The sequence below is a fragment of the Ictidomys tridecemlineatus genome, chromosome 11 (assembly GCF_052094955.1).
Source record: "Ictidomys tridecemlineatus isolate mIctTri1 chromosome 11, mIctTri1.hap1, whole genome shotgun sequence".
NCBI classification, from domain to species: Eukaryota; Metazoa; Chordata; class Mammalia; order Rodentia; family Sciuridae; genus Ictidomys; species Ictidomys tridecemlineatus.
In genome coordinates this window covers 94,356,438-94,371,388 of record NC_135487.1, presented here as the reverse complement: position 1 = coordinate 94,371,388, position 14,951 = coordinate 94,356,438, and the positions used below count along the sequence as shown (strand labels likewise).

At 35.1% G+C, this 14,951-nt stretch overlaps 1 pseudogene; it reads right to left on the bottom strand.

Moving 5' to 3' along the window:
- Positions 1-1,809: 1,809 nt before the first annotated feature.
- On the bottom strand, positions 1,810-3,779 carry LOC101958077 (endoplasmic reticulum chaperone BiP pseudogene; annotated as a pseudogene).
- Positions 3,780-14,951: the final 11,172 nt, after the last annotated feature.

Here is a 14,951-nt window from a genome sequence, read left to right as displayed (position 1 = left end):
TCAATTAGGAGTTCCTTTGAGTTTGTTGAGATGAAAAGTGCTTAGAACAGTACCTGACCTAATAAATTTTCAGTACACTTCACCATCACCTGGTTAAGATCAACCTTTCTTACTCTCAAAATGAACTTAAATACATTATTGTTCCAGTCTAATGACATATATATTTTCACTGGTTGATAGTCCAGGTAGAAAAAGTATGTAAAGTGATTTATAAGTCAAAACATTTCAAACCAAAGGACTTTTTTGGGGGGTAATGGAAATTGAACTAAGGGACACTCAACCATTGAGCCACATCCCCAGTCTTATTCTGAATTTCATTTAAAGACAGTATTGCTAAGAGTTTCGCCATTGCTAAGGCTGGCTTTCTACTTGAGATCCACATGTCTCAATATCCCAAGATACTAGAATTACAGGAATACATCCAAATGAATGTTTTTAACCAAACCCTCAAAATGTCAAAAGAAAATGCATGGAAATTAAAAATATTTTAAGCACGCATTTATTAAGACCATTATATAAAATACAAAAAAGGTTAAAATTGACATAAATTTATTAAAATTAGCTAAAGTCAAATAAGACATAATTTATCTATATAATTTAAACTATAATATTATGTAAATATATTGCATATTATATAATACACATATAATATAAATTAAAAACAATATATTTATATAACATTCTAATTTATATTATATATAATATATTTATTTTATCATATATACATATAATAAAAATATATAAATTATATATATAAATTTTATGTCTATTAATATATAAATATATTATATATTCATATTATATATTCATAATCATATAGTATATATAATTCATATAATATATTTACATAACATATTTATACATTTATACACAAATTATATATATTTATGTATAAATATATAAGCATATATATTATATAAATTATATATATTACATATCAAAATATTTATGATTTATATGTACTTAAAATAAATTAAATATAATATATAAAATACATATATATTATCTACACATATAATAGAATAATATATATAAAATAAATGTATAAATATTATTTTATTATATATAACATATTTATTATATATCATATAATATATTTAGATTTATATTAATTTATATTATATTACATATCATTGTAAGGTAATTATATAATCATTTAATTTCTATAATTAATAAGATAATAATACAATTATTATATTAGTATAATTTATATTAACACAAAATATAAAACATATGGATAATATTATAATTATATATAAACAACTAATAATATATTATATAGTTATATGTAAATATATAATGTGTTGTATATAATATATAATACATAATATATAATATATAAACATATTATAATTTAAATTATATAGTTTTTTATTTGGCTTTAGATGTTTTAATGCTTCTGATACTGTTTTATCCCTTAGCTTTATCTGTACAAATTTTTATTTTATTACAGTTCCAAACTTTTAGTATTTTTTTTTAAATAACAAACATTTATTGGTCCTACTTATGGTAGAAAAAAAAGTTTCTACACCAGATGTGCATGACCCAATCATTAAATTGAACATTTCTGAGGTGAACACATATTCTGACCTATATTTTTATATCCAGTTTCTAAAGATAGCCAATTCCTTCTCTCTCTCTTCCCCAAAACATGTGAGCAACTGCTAATGCAAAGCAGTAAACAGCCACTTGGGCTATAGCATTTTCAACTCCAATCTGTGGTGAAGATTCCAATTACATTCAAAACTTAAGTTCTCTCAGTTTTCTCCTAATGAAAGTTCTGAGTCCAGTATTTACAATATTACAGCACTAGCAGATCAGTGTCTTCAACTCATCTCTTTTTGCTCTATCCTCTTCACCAGTTGGGGGAGGGCCTACACTTCCACAGAATTTGCTGCTAATTGGATGAACAATTTCTTCTAGTTCCTTCTTTTTAGTTTTGAAGTCTTCAATGTCAGCTTTTTGGTGGCTTTCGAGCCATTCAATCTTTTCCTCTACAGCTTTTTCCATGGTCCCCTTATCTTCAGATTAAAGTTTGCCTCTCAACTTTTCTTTATCTCCAATCTGCTACTTTAGAGAGTAGGCATAGCTTTTCAACTCATTCCTACTATCAGTGTGCTCCTTGAGACTTTTGTCTCCCTCAGCAAACTTCTCAACATCATTAACCATCTTTTCAATTTTTTCAAGTGTCAGGCAATTTTGGTCATTGATAATTGTAATTTTATTTTTGTTCTCTGTACCTTTGTCTTCAGCTGTCACCCAAAGAATAGCATTGACATGTATCTCAAAAGTGACTTCAATCTGGGGGACCCCACAGGAGGAATTCCAGTGAGATCAAATGTACCCGGAAGGTGGTTGTCTTTATTCAGGGGTCCTTTACTTTCATAGACCTTGATTGGAATGGTAGGTTGCTTATCAGAAGCTGTAGAAAAGATCTGAGACTACTTGGTGGGTACCACAGTGTTCCTTGGTATCACTTTGGTCATGACACCTCCCACAGTTTCAATACCAAATGTCAGGGGACATACATCAAGCAGAGCAAGGTCACCTGTATCTTGATTATCAAAGAGTACACCAACCTGGACAGTGTCGCCATATGCAACAGCCTCATCTGGGTTTATGCCACAGAATGGCTCCTTGCCATTGAAGAACTCTTTAACAAGTTGCTGAATCTTTGGAATTTGACTACAGCCACCAACAAGAACAATCTTATCAATATTAGACTTCTACAAGTCAGAATCCTCTAGTACTTTCTGAACAGGCTTTATGGTAGACCAGAACAGGACCATGTTTTCTCTTCAAATTTTGCCTTAGTCAGGATTTCAGAAAAGTCTTCTCCTTCATAGAAAAACTCAATTTTAATTCTTGCTTAATGTTGGGCAGACAGGGCCCACTTGGCCTTTTCTATTTCATGCTGGAGTTTCTGCACAGCTCTTTTTTTTCCTACCATATTTGCCAGTCTTCTTTTTGTACAGCCTGATGAAATGTTCCATAACACGCTGGTCAAAGTCTTCTTCACCTCGATGAGTATCTCTATTGGTGGCCATGACTTTGAAGACATCAAATTATCAATGGGGAGAAGAGACACACGGAAGGTTCCACCACTCAGATCAAACACCAGAATGTTCTTCTTTTCCTCCTTCTTATACAGGCAATAAGCAATAGCAGCTGCTGTAGGCTCATTGATGATCCTCATAACATTCAGGCCAGCAATAGTTCCAGCATCTTTGGTTGCTTGCCACTGGCATCATTGAAATAGACTGGTTCAGTGACAATTGCATGGGTAACCTTCTTCACAAATAAGCCTCCACAGTCTCTTTCATTTTAGTGAGAATCATAGCAGAAATTTCTTCTGGAGCAAATGTTTTAGTTTGCCCACCTCCAATATCAACCTTAATGTATGGTTTATGTTTCTCTTCTAACACTTTGAAAGGCAAGAACTTAATGTATTGCTGCAAAAAAGGGTCATTCTAATTGCTGCCAATGAGCTGCTGGGCATCAAAGACCATGTTCTCAGGATTGGAGGTGAGCTGGTTCTTGACTGTATCGCTGATGATCAGACATTCTTTTTCAGGGGTGAAGGGCACATTAGACAGCTTGATGCAGTTGCCCTGATAATTGGAGATGATCTCCAGTGGCCATTCTTGAATACCTCGATGCAGGAGTAAGTATTTCCCAGGTCTATGCCCAGCACAGTACCCACATCGTTTTTTTGTCATCATCCTCAGCCGTGCTGCACAGAGCAGCAGCAGAACCATGGCTACCAGAGAAAGCTTCATCTTGCCCTAGCTGTTGGCCACTTGCTCTCCTCAGCAGACAGCCAGAAGTCCCAGGCAATGCAGCAACAGGCTTCAGCTGAGAGGAGTGAGGGTATAGGTCTCTTACACTCGAGATGCCTCAACTATGTCAGTCTGTGTTTTCTCTGCCAATGTCTCAAATATTTTAGTATTGAAGTGCATTTTCTTTCTACAAGGATATTAATTACCATAAGTAAAATTTGACAAATAGAATGCTAGTAAACACAGATTTGCAAGCTTTTAGGATACTATGTAAATATTGAAAAGTTACGTGAATTGTCAATGCTTCCATACATGCTATAACAACACAAGTGGTCAATGATGCACTAGACCATTATGTGGAAGAAAATATATTTATACCCAATCAAGATTTTTCAGGCACTTTCATTCAGAAGCATTTTATGAATCAGCACCAGGTTTTTTCCAAAATAAAGCTCATTTTCCCCTACTGCCCCTATTTGTTGAGAGCAATATTATACATTAAAGATGCATTTACATGAATTATTTTATAGAGAAAATTATTTTAAATTTAAAATTATAATACTTATTTTATGCATAACCTCAAAAACACAGAATTTAAAGACAATACCAGTGAGGCACTATCATTCTATATGACTAAAACACTACCATTCTATATGACTAGCAAACAAAATTCAAGGCAAAAAGGCAAAATATACACTTTGGCAATCCTATACAAAAGGGGTTCTTTCACTGCATTCTTTCATTAAATAAACACAATACATAAAAATGAAACAATAAAAAAAGTGAATTTTGTCAACCCCTACACAAACTGTGGCATTTCAAATTCAAGGTCTTGACTCTCTTCCACTTGTTTTAGTCTGAGTCCCTGGCACATTGGATTCATTTCAGGCAGGCCGAGCTCCTCAGAGTTCTCTTTAGGCTCAGCAGCTGGCTTCAAAGCATAAGCTGATGTGCTGTCTGCCTCTGGAAAATCTTTCTCCACATGACTCAGGGGAGTAAGAGCTGTACTAGGAGGCACTGCTGCTGAAGGTGAAGCTGTTCTCTCCTCAGTCCCCCTGACTTTGCTGGTCAGGGTAGGTGGTTTGTTGTCTCTACTTGGGATTGCAGTATTCTTGGTGCTCTTGCCGGGAAAAAAACAGTGAGAATGAGAGGACAGTCTCACTGATATTTCTCTTGCTGAACTGGCTGGCATGTTGGGCTGTGTGTCATCATTGGAATGGTCAACACTAACCTTGATGCTCATTGTGACATTTTCCTGGAGTACACGTGGCACAATCACTGCACTCATGCCAGTTAAGTTCTTTGGTTCACATTGTTGTCCCTGAATTTTTTTGTGAAATCTGCTCATCAAAACCATTAAATTTGGAGCAAACAGAAGTAGGGGTATCTTTTCTATTAAGTCCTTCAAAGGTAAGATTTTGGCAAAACTTTTCTGAATTGACATTTCCCACGTTTCTGCTGTTTTTCTTATTAGGAGAGCTTGCAAGATGGAACCTATCTATAGGCAAACAGAAAGATCTGATCTTTGTGTTTGGCATAGGCCTCTGTATATCATTTGTTGTCACATCAGATTTCAGACTAAGTGGTTTCGTGGTTTTACATGTAATGTCCATCCTTTGTGATGGTGATTTAAGTCCCATGTGATCTGAAAAAAAAGAGATTTTTTTTTAACTTCATGGAGCTTGGTTAATAAGGAAGTGTGGTTATTTATTGATGGGCATTCTCTCAAACAACAGAGTCTTACATATTTTTCCAACATTATTTTCTCAGTTATCTATGAAGAGGAATTAAAAATCAATACAATATTAAAGACACATTTTTATTTAAAGAATTACTTTTAAAAATTTATCTTAATAGAACTAATAGTCACAAATCACATAAATTTTTTTTATAAAACACTTCCTATAGTAACTGTTTTAATATACTACCCATGAATAAATATATTCTGGGTTAAGACGTTCCTGATTTCAACAGGCAGACAATGGTAACTCTAGAACAGTAACACTATTCTGTACACTGAGAAATGCCATGTCCTGAATCCCAAGGACTTTGTCTGTCACTTAATATGCTTTCCAGCTACATTCTGTCCATACTGAGGGTAACACACCAGAGAGGACATGGATGCTCTCCCAGCTGATCCACTAATACATGGCAACATTCTCTGAACAAAGGAAGATTTAAGAGCTGTCAAAATTGCCATTGTGCTACTGGTCCTGGAGACTTCAGATTTACCTCCTTCTCTTTCTCCTCTATTCTGGTCCCAAGGTCCCTGTTTTCTCCCCTAGAACCCTAGCATCTCACACTCTGTCTTTGCTGCATATACCCCATAAGCTCCTGTTGCTAGAAAAGTGCATCCTTCTGGCCATGATCCTCATTTCACTGCTGTGAAACATCAGAAAACTGTGTGCCTTGACACAGGTCTGATGGCTTTCCAACAGCCCTGTTCATAGCCCACAGTCCTCATTCTTATCACCTGGTCCTTCTCCCATATCATTGAGTGGTGGTTTACAGACAGGTGCACATGAGCATCACTTGCAGGTCATCATCTCCTCTGACCTCCTTCTTCACCTGAGGCTTCTGGCCTTTCTTCCCTGGTTCCCAGGCAGTGCTCATGTGATTTGCTTTCCTGGGCCCTTCTCCACATTGAGAGAAGGGAGCTGAGCCATTGTGGTTGGATGGCAACCACTAGAATATATTTACAGTCCTGCAGAACTTCTAGAACCACTTCTACCTGCCTGGGTGCTGTCTCAGCCCCTGCTCCAGTTCTGTCCTCGGAAAGCCTAGTGCACTAGCCCTACCTGCCTTCTTCTGTCAAGACAAACTCCTATGTTGAGATATGTTGGCATGTGGTGTTAACGATCTTATAAAGAAAAGACTCAGAATTTCCTGGTATGTAATTTAAACTTCAAATATATTAAAATTATTTATTGTTTATACTATAACTACCTGGGAATCCAATTTCATTGGACAGCAAAACAAGATTTCATTTAGGAATGATAAAGGATGAGGTTAAAATCTTGAATCAATAATAATTTAGAGACATGACACATGGCATTATTTACCTTCCTCAGACTGTTATCTATGGCTTAAATTAGTCCAAGATTCATAGCACAGAAGTGCTAATAAGATCAAATCAGATTAATTGAATCAGTGAGTCCAGTGCTTTTCTTTTCAGAGAGGTAATGGACTGTCTTTGTTTTCAGAATTTCTCAGGCTACACTCATTGATATTTTATTAATTTTATATATCAATTTTAACATTTATGGATATATATTAAAAAATTCAGATTCAGCTCTACTAAAGCAGTAATGAATGAATGTTATTCAACACCCTTATGAGAAAACATTCACTGAAATCAAATGGTCAAAAAACAGTGAACAAAAAGACTGGAGCCAAGAAAATGGAAGACATGTGTACTGAATGTGCTGAAGTTAGGCCACAGGTAAAGGGACATCAATGAATTTTGTTCTATTTTTTTGAGTTTTAGGAGTCCAGTTTCTTTTTTCTGCTTTGATTTTAATTGATGACAAAGAAGTAAAGGTGAATAAAAATTTCAGAAAGAGAACTAAAATAATTTATGAATTTCTTTAGAATGGACTACAACCCTTAAAAGAAGAACACATAAAGTGTATGAGATTTGCCTAACAGAGGTCCTTAATTGTAGTTTACTATTACTTGAGAAGGTTGGAGATAACGTGGGCTATAGAAGACTATAAAACATTTGTCAAGGGTTAAGTTTAGTGGGTATAGGGAAAGAATTCTTTGTTTCATTATGATACTTATCACACACCAAACTGAGTTTCAGAGTAGTATATTAGGATAAAATGCATGTAAGTAGAAGGAACTACTGAACTCAGAAAAACACCCCTAAAAATTGCTCCATTTTTGTATGTGGGATATATTCCCCATTTCTTATACTGGAAACTGAAAAATCACTGTCAATTTCTCTTTCACTGCCCAGTTAGTTTTCTTTTTCTAAAAAAATAATTTTTAAGTAGAGTTGGACACAATACCTTTATTTTATTTACATAATTTTATGCAGTGCTGAGTATAAAACTCAGTGTCTCACATGTGCTAGGTAAGTGTTTTATCACTAGCCACACTCCCAGCTGCCCACAACTAGTTTTCTAGCCTAAATGATTCTCCTGAACATCTCTCTGTTCTATTGACACTTTCAATGTTCTGGTTTTACTTCAAAAACTCTCAGCTTGTTATTTCTATGCCTATCTAAGAAAATCTGTGTCTCCCTGGTTTAGCTATCAGGATGATACTAGATTTATCTATGGGTAAAAAAGCTGTGAGATATATAAAGTGAATATATGTATATATTCACTATATATATATCAAATCAGATAAATGGAATCAGTGAGTTCAGTGCTTTTGTTTGCAGAGAGATAATGGACTGTCTTTGTTTTCAGACATGTGCTAGACAAGGGAGGAGGACTTTTGCTATTTGTCTTTCAGAGGATTAATCACTGATGTATAGAAATGCATTTTATTTATGAGTATTAATTTTATATCCTGCTACTTTGCCAAATTTATTTATTATTCTAGAAGTTTTCTGGTGAAGTTTTTTGGATCCTCCAAGTATAAAAATATGTCATTGATTGGCAAAGAATAATAATTTGAGTTCTTCTTTTCCTATTCATATTTCCTTGAATTTCTTTCATCTAATTGCTCTGCCTAGAGTGGCAAGAATTATGTTGAACAAGTTTTAGATGGAATGCTTCCAATTTTTCTTCATTTAGAATGATGTTAGCCTTAGGTTTAGCATAGAGAGCTTTTACTATTTTGAGGTATATTTCTACTACCCCTAGTTTTTCTAATAATTTTAACATGAAAACGTACTGTATTTTGTCAAATGCTTTCTCTGCATCAATTTATATAATCACAGTATTTTTCTCTTTAAGTTTAATGATGTGATGAATTACATTTATTAATTTATGTATGTCAAACTAACCTTGCATCCCTGGAGTACACAACTTGATCATGGTGCATTGTTTTTTTCATATGTTTTTGTATGTGATTTGCAAGAATTTTAATGAGAACTTTTGCGTCTATGTTTATCAGGTATATGGGTCTGAAATTTTCTTTCCTTGATGTGTTTCTGGCTGGTTTGGGTATCCGGGCGATACTACCTGCACAGAATGAGTTTGAAAGGGTTTCCTTCTTTTCTATTTCATGGAATAATTTGAAGCCCTTAAAGATATGAATAGTTAAAAAACTGTGGTATATATACACAATGGACTATTACTCAGCATTACAAGAGAATAAAATAATGGCATTTACAGGTAAATGAATGGAGTTGGTGAATATCATGAAGTAAGCCAATCCCCCAAAATCAAAGGCCAAAATTATCTCTGATAAATAAATGTTGATACATAATTGGGTCTCTGGGGATGTAGGAACATGGATTGGGCTCAGGAGAGGGAAGGAAGAGGAGGGGTATGGGGTAGGAAGGATGGTGGAATGAGAGGAACATCGTTACCCTAATGTGGCACATGTGGTATGACTATACATCATGTACAGAGAAATGAAAATTTGTGCTCCATTAGTGTACAATGAATTGAAGAGCATTCTGCTGTCATGTATAACTGATTTGAACTAATAATTTTCTTAATTTTTACTTTATTTATTTATTTGTATGTGGGGCTGATGTTTGAACCCAGGGCCCTGCACACCTTGCACATGCTCTACTGCTGAGCCACAATTCCAGACACAAAAAATAAATTTAAAAAAAATTAAAAAGGGTATCTTAATTGCTGACAGAAAGGTCTAGCAGGCAAATCTGAGTATGTGAAATTTTTGATTCCAAGTTATTTAGTGGATATAGAAACAATATGGTCAACTTATCTGCCATGGAGGTAAGATTTTTTTTATCAAGTCTCTAGGAAGGGTAGCACAGTTCCTGATACTACTTGCTATATTGTAGGCTAATGAAATCAAATTTTCTAAATGTAAAATGCTTTCTTGAGTCTCTATGTTTATTACCCTCTGCCTCATATGCTCTTCTGCACATTCACTTTCAAATCACCCCTCAGTTTTTAAAATCAGACACAAGGCCTTTTTCCTCCTCCGCTTTATCCCTACCCCCAAACTACTTCTGCATGCCTACAAGCTGTGCACAGCTACTAGAAAAAGGATGATAGTGAACTGTGTTTATATACAGATCTGTACACTAATACGATGAGCCCACAAATAGCAGAAACCCTAAGTTTCCATCCTAGTTTTACCAGCCAGAGCCTGGCACACAAGAAGCATCTGAGGGTACCATGTTTGCTGCATGAACATGTATTCAATGTCTCTCTCTTCCAACACATAATAAAAACATTTTAAAATTTATTTTGAAAATCATACCACAACAACATAAATGTACAGAACACTATTGCCCTGTTAAATTAAAAATGGTTAAGATGGTATAAAAATTCTTACCTCTTAATATAGACAATAAGGAAATGTAGAGTGTCAAAATTGGATGGTGGCAATTGTCTTATAAGTTCCTTGGTTTTGAGAAGAATTTGGTTGATTTCCATACACATATTTGAAGATGTGTTGTCTTCAGACTTGTCCCTTTTGGTGTCCTGTTCTTGGTTAATATGTTGAATGACATTTGCAAGCTCCATAGATTTCTGGTACCGTTGGAATAATACCAATGGTGCTGGTAGCTAAAAAAACAAAATAATATTAAAAATACATTTGGGATGAGGTTGTGGCTCAGAGGTAGAGTGTTTGCCTAGCACATATGAGATCCTGGGTTTAATCCTCAGCACCACATAAAAATTAATAAATAAAATAAAGGTATTGCATTCCACTACAACCAAAAAATAAATATTCTGAAAAAATTCGTCTGCCTGTTTTTTTTGTTAAAGTCAACTATAAGTGAGAATTACTAAAATAATTTAGCATGTCCCTTTAGAATAACAAAACCTAAAGTCAATCTGTATTTACTGATATCTTTTTCAGTACTGGGGATTGAACCTGGGACCTCAAGCATGCTATGCAAGCACTCTAGTACTGAGCTTCATCCCTGCCCATAAAATAAAATATATATGTTTGGTAGAGAAGTGACTTAGAAAGCAAATCAAAATCTTGACTATAAATTATATTTATGTTAATAACAAATTAATAGATAATAAGTGAAATTCTAGACTTTAAATGAAGTTTAAAATTTAAGCTTTATTATGGGATTTTAAAACATTTCATCTCTATCTTAAACACATTATATTCACATATGCCCCCCAAATAGCATAATCTTCAGCTGTTTTATTGGAATAAACATAGAATAGTGCACAAAATCTATAAAATAAATCAGAAACCCATGGATTTTATGAGTAAGGGGTAAAAATACCAAAGTGCTAAAGGGCATAGATTTTACTTGGGCAAAAATGAAGATCAGCACAAGATAATATGATCTACAAGAACATACTGTCAACATCTCAAGAAACATTAAAACAGGATGTTTTTCAATGAATAGATCAAAAGAAAAAGTTCTTACAACAAATATCCACTGCCATAATGAATTTCAATGTTTCTATTGATCTACAATAGAAAATTCAGTGAACCGTTAGCTACCTGATGTCCTATAAAATCTGTAGAAAGTTAGATTGTTGCCCTGTGATCAGTTTCTATCTTCACCACTCTGGGTTCTGAAGAAACTCACTTCACCTTTTGGAGCTTTAGGTCAAAGTGTCAGATAAAGGCTGCTCTCTAACACTATTGCAAAAATTGAGCACACTTTCCCAAATGAAAGTCTTAGACATACAAAATTCCTCAACAGAATGTAAGCTTATTGTATTGGAGGCAATTCATATCCTCTCCCTGACTGACTAAACAAGATTAAGGATGACACATTATAAGATTTATAGTCATTCAAAGGTATCAACCTCCATTTCTCAGTTGAAGGGTCTGTAGAATGTAATTAAAGGGTTATCAAAGCTTTCCTGGGCTAACATTGTAGATCCAGCAATTTATACTTAATTTTTTTTCTTCTGCAATTCCACTAAAATTGAGTAGGCTCATAAAGACTAGGCAAATAGAGAAAATAAAAAGCAACAATTCATAAGAAGAAAAGCATATGAATAAGTCCTGATGCAGCATTTCCAAGAGAACTGACACTTTGTCACTTAACATGATTTTCAGAATCCTAAAGGGACGTGAACAATCACTACCAGGTCCTCTGATCTTGGGTTAGGTTGCTGGTGGGCCAGCTGAGAAAGCTTAGCTCTTTATAGAATCCTGTCTCCACTCCATGTACTAGAGCAATCTCCATTCTAATACTCTGAAAAATTTTTCTCTGGGCAATGGGATATAGAGGCTCTCTGAATCGAGGCAATGCCAAACATAAGGTACAGAGAGGTAACTGTCTTCAAATGGGGATATGTTGGCTATATGCACACTGAAAGCACATATCCTACAGTCTTAGTAACCCTGGTTCCCACTGTATTGGTACTGTATCTCTAGGAAAGAAAAAACAAACAAACAAACAAAAAAACTTTTCCTGGGGGACTGGGGTTGAGGCTCATTGTAGTGCACTCATCTAGCATGTGTGAGGCACTAGGTTTGATTCTCAGCACCACATAAAAATAAATAAATTGATTAAAAATATTGTGTTTATCTACAATTAAATAAAATGTTTTCTCAGGAGGATCACAGCAGTGCCAGAACAGGGAACTAGAGACATGTAGTCAGGCATATACCAAGCAGTCCACCTAGACCACTTTATACTAAAGTTCAGTTTTTAAAAAGCCTTGATGTTTTCAAGTGCTTCCAAAGCTATTTCAAGTCCAAACTCTAATATATCTAGGACCATGAAAGACAAAATTCAAAATGAGTAGAAAAAGAACAAATTGAAGATCTAAAATGATATTGTCAATATGCTGGCAACTAGTCAGATATGGTGAAAGAGTACTGGAAATGCAACTGATCTGTATTTAGATGTGCACTAAATAAAAAATAGATATCAGATTTCGAAGAAAAAGATATGAAATACAAATAAATAAAGAAACAAAATACCTCATAATTTAAAAAACTAGATATTCAAAACTTTCAATGATATATTAAATTTTGCTTCACTTTATTTTTAATTTTTATGTTGCTATAAAAAATTTAATGTTATATATGAGGGTCACATTGTATTTCTACAGAGGTTAGAGGCCAAATAGAGAAAATAACCCTTAATGAGAAAAATTTATAGATATCCACAATAAAAGAGCATCATATAATCATTTAAAAATTTAATCAAAGGAATAGAAAATAAGACTTCTTGAATATTAAAACATGATCTCACAATTGGAGTTATTTACTTATTCAAGAAGAAAAAGACAAGAAAATGTCTTAGAAGGTTTTTGAAGGAAAAAAGAACAATAAAGAAAAGTTAAGGGAATGGAAGAAAAAGTATGCTTGCCAAGAAAGTGCAAGACCCTAAATTTTTAATCCCCACAAGTACAAATATCAAATTTATAAATATTTATATGTGTGTTTGTGTATGAATACACATACACACACACATCTCCACAGAAGAGCTTCAAGTACAAGGGTGGGAGAATGGCAATAAAAATCAAGAAAAGTTCCAAGAACTGAAGTGCTCACAACTGAAGGAGCTCATGGAGTGGCCAGAATACTGGATGGAAATATATCTAAATCAAAGTACATCATTAAAACATCTTAGAGAGTGCTGCCGAGCATGCCTGCAATGTAGGCAGACCCGCGACCAACCGGCAGAACAGGTCCACTGTTCTGCCGGTGTGGTAGACAAATCACCCCAATTGGAGAAAAGGCAGAGCCACAGCCCATGACTGCAAGGTAGGCAGACCTTTGACTGACCGGGATAACAGGCTCAGTGGCCTGCTTGCGTGGTAGACACATCACCCCAATTGGAGGAAGGGCCCAGCTGCCGCCTGCAAGGTAGGTAGACCACGCGTACCAGAGAAGGGGCCTAGAAGCCCGCAGGCCTATTTGAAAGATCACCCCAATTGGAGGAGGAACACAGCCGCCGCCTGCGCCTGCAAGGTAGGCAGACCTGCAACCTGGAGAACAGGCCCAGAGGCCTGCCAGCATGGTAGAAAAATCACCCCTATTGGAGGAGGGGAGCTGCCATTGTCTGGAAGGTAGGCAGACCATGCGACACAGAGAAGGGGCCCAGCGGCCCGCCAGCGTGATAGACAGACACCCCAATTTGAGGAGTAGCACAGCCGCCGCCCATGACTTCAAGGGAGACTTTGCACCTACACAAGAGCAATATAAATATATGGGTGGAAAATTCAGTAACACAACAGTTTCACCAAGCAGAAAGAAACGCGAGCAGTATAAAAAGACAAGAAAAGAAACGACCACAAGCAATGCAGGTCAACTCAACTTTAGAAGAGGTAATATCTGCAGAAGATGAAATGTCAGATAAAGAATCCAGGATTTACATGCTTCAGATGATCTGGAGTCTCAAGGAAGACATTAGACAGCAAAATCAGACAATGAAATATCACTTCGACAATGAATTACATCAACAAATCCAAGGAGCAAAAGATCAAATATACAGGGAGATAGAGGTTATAAAAAACAAACAAACAGAAATCCTAGAAATGCAGGAAGAAATGAACCAAATTAAAAACTCAAATGAGAATACTACCAGCAGAGTAGAACACTTAGAAGATAGAACATCAGACAATGAAGACAAAGTATTTCAACTTGAAAAGAACATAGACAGCTCAGCGAGACTGTTAAGAAACCATGAGCAGAACATCCAAGAAATATGAGATAACATAAGGAGACCAAACTTAAGAGTAATTGGGATACAGGAAGGTATAGAGGTCCAATCCAAAGGAATGAGCAATCTGTTCAATGAAATAATATGAGAAACTTTCCAGAGATAAAGAATGAGACAAAATCCCAAATCCTAGAAGCCTACAGGACGCCAAATGTGCAAAAGAATAAGAAATAAACACATAGACACATTATAATGAAGATGGCCAAGTTTATAAAATAAGGAGAGAATTTTAAAAGCTACAAGAGAAAGGAAGCAGATTACATTTAGGGGTAAACCAATCAGGATAACAGCTGATCTTTCAACACAGATTCTCAAAGCTAGAAGATCCTGGAACAACATATTTCAAAATCTGTGAGAAAATGGGTTCCAACCAAGAATTGTGTATCCAGCGAAATTAAGCTTCAGGGTGAAAG